The sequence below is a fragment of the Halictus rubicundus genome, unplaced genomic scaffold, assembly GCF_050948215.1.
Source record: "Halictus rubicundus isolate RS-2024b unplaced genomic scaffold, iyHalRubi1_principal scaffold0796, whole genome shotgun sequence".
Taxonomy (NCBI): Eukaryota; Metazoa; Arthropoda; class Insecta; order Hymenoptera; family Halictidae; genus Halictus; species Halictus rubicundus.
The window spans coordinates 32,501-35,000 of record NW_027489337.1 but is presented as its reverse complement, the minus strand read 5'-3'; the positions used below and the strand labels follow the sequence as shown (position 1 = coordinate 35,000).

The 2,500-nt window shown below is 51.2% G+C and overlaps 1 non-coding gene across 1 annotated transcript in view; it reads right to left on the bottom strand.

The window, feature by feature from the left end:
• Positions 1–1,213, bottom strand: part of LOC143364642 (large subunit ribosomal RNA) — a 3,991-nt gene extending 2,778 nt beyond the window's left edge. The window contains exon 1 of the ribosomal RNA XR_013084226.1: positions 1–1,213. This exon is cut by the window's left edge and continues 2,778 nt beyond it. This is a non-coding gene — a ribosomal RNA (large subunit ribosomal RNA).
• Between the last annotated feature and the right edge of the window lie 1,287 nt (positions 1,214–2,500).

Here is a 2,500-nt window from a genome sequence, read left to right as displayed (position 1 = left end):
CCCCTATACCCAGTTCCGACGATCGATTTGCACGTCAGAATCGCTACGGACCTCCATCAGGGTTTCCCCTGACTTCGTCCTGACCAGGCATAGTTCACCATCTTTCGGGTCCCAACGTGTACGCTCTGGGTGCGCCTCTCCTCGCAATGAGAACGAGACGCCCCGGGAGTGCGAGGCCGCATCGTAACGCGGCCCATCCTCCCTTGGTCGACGCAAAGGTACGACCTTCACTTTCATTGCGCCTTTAGGTTTACATGTCCCAATGACTCGCGCACATGTTAGACTCCTTGGTCCGTGTTTCAAGACGGGTCCTGAGAGTACCCAAAGCAGTAGCGTCGCTGACCGGTAATTCGAAGCTTGGCCAGTCCGAGGACACCGCCTGCTAACAGCTGGTTAGGCCCGAAGCCGGCACCAGGTCCGTACCTTCGGGTAAAACTAACCGAGCTTGCGGCGGGCCTGACGCACACACATTCGAGAATGGATTGGTTGCGGCCCGATACCGTCAGAGTACCGTCACGCAGCCGGCCAGGCGATCGAGCGTCTGTCGTGTGCGCACCGTAGCGACACGACAGGCAACAACTCGGGCCGTAGACCGACACGCAACGGGTCGCGACGTTCTACTAAGGGAGAAGTGCACGACTACGCGACCGGAACATTTGCCGAAGATGGTGTACCCTCGCACTGGAAACCACGAAGGCCCATACGGGGTATCTGCGCACCAACGGAAGCCAGCCTCGTCGACGATGAATCTCCCCATTCGATCTTTTGGGTTTCTCAGGTTTACCCCTGAACGGTTTCACGTACTCTTGAACTCTCTCTTCAAAGTTCTTTTCAACTTTCCCTCACGGTACTTGTTCGCTATCGGTCTCGTGGTCATATTTAGCCTTAGATGGAGTTTACCACCCACTTAGGGCTGCACTCTCAAGCAACCCGACTCTAAGGAGAGGTCCTCCCGAAACGCGTACCGGTCGCTACGGGCCTGGCACCCTCTACGGGTAAATGGCCCCATTCAAGATGGACTTGGACGCGGTTCGACGTCACGGGATAAATGGACCCTCCTAAACACTACATTTCCCAACGGCGGAACCGCGGGATTCAGTGCTGGGCTCATTCCTGTTCGCTCGCCGCTACTAAGGAAATCCTTGTTAGTTTCTTTTCCTCCGCTTAGTAATATGCTTAAATTCAGCGGGTAATCTCGCCTACTCTGAGGTCGTCAAACGTGAAAAAAAAATGTTTCGTATATTTCACCGAAAGCATTAAAAGTACGCGAGAACGTACAGAGGAGCACAAAAAAAAAAAAAAAAAAAAAACAAAACCATATATCTTATGCGCCACACCAAAGTGTCTTTTCTCTATATAATGTATATATAGAGATTTCTTCATTTTGTTCGTCGATCGGAAACTCTCGCTAGACGATCGGCCGGTTAACTTTAACGTCCGTCGAAAAGAACTTCCGGGGACTGGACGACCGACAGATCGCGCGGTCTCGCGATCGACAATGAAGAAAAAAAGACATGGGGCGACCGACAAAGGTTTGTTTTCACCTTCACCTTCTCGTGCTCTGCGTGACAACACGTTGTGGTGACAACGATGTTCGAAAGCCACTCCATAGAGGAGTATATATATTTTCAACACCCGGTGGGGTTTCTCTACTACACTAGACACACGGGGGTACAGAAACGCTGCACGACGCGATATCATCGATCAAACCAAAGAGACACGAGATCTCGGTCGTCATTCAATTCAACGAACGTGGCGATGGAATCCGCAACGGATTAGCGAGGACACGCGACGACGGGGAAATTATTCGACCCGATACAAGTACGCGTGCGCATCCCGCACAATGCCAAATGTTGCTATGTCCATCAGTCATCAAAGCGTTCGTAGAACGAGAGACCACTGTCTCGCGAACTCTAAGAATATGTTTGTCGAAGTCGCTGGCAACGACGACCCTCCGCCGCAATTATGTGTAGAGAGACACATCCACGCACAGACGTATTTTATTTTATATATCATCTCCCTGGGGCTTACGTTGCACGCCACAGTTGCGCACACAGATTTTACACGGGTGTCCGGTATCTCTTTCTTTATTTGTGTCCATTCACTGTAGTCTCTTGAGACTCTTATACCTTTCGTATACGCATCATTTCAGACGACGTCGGGAGCGCGTAAAATGTTCGAGAGTGAAACGCTTCTTCCGCAATGCGAATCGTTCCAGAGAGAGAGGAGAGAGAGATTTCGATCGTCGGAGCGGTGTTCACGGGCGGTCGTATTGAAAATACGACTCACGACGCCGCAAAACACTCACGCAAGTCCGAATGTGATACCCATTCCTATTTCCTTCTTCTCACGAAGACCGTTAGACGCAATGTAAAATTTGCAATTTTCACAGAACCGCGTCAAACGCCGACGAAACGTCCATCGTTCGCTCGTACGTAGCATCTTTGCAACCCGACTCAGAAACGCTCTTTGCGCCCTCCACAAAATTCGACATGGAGAG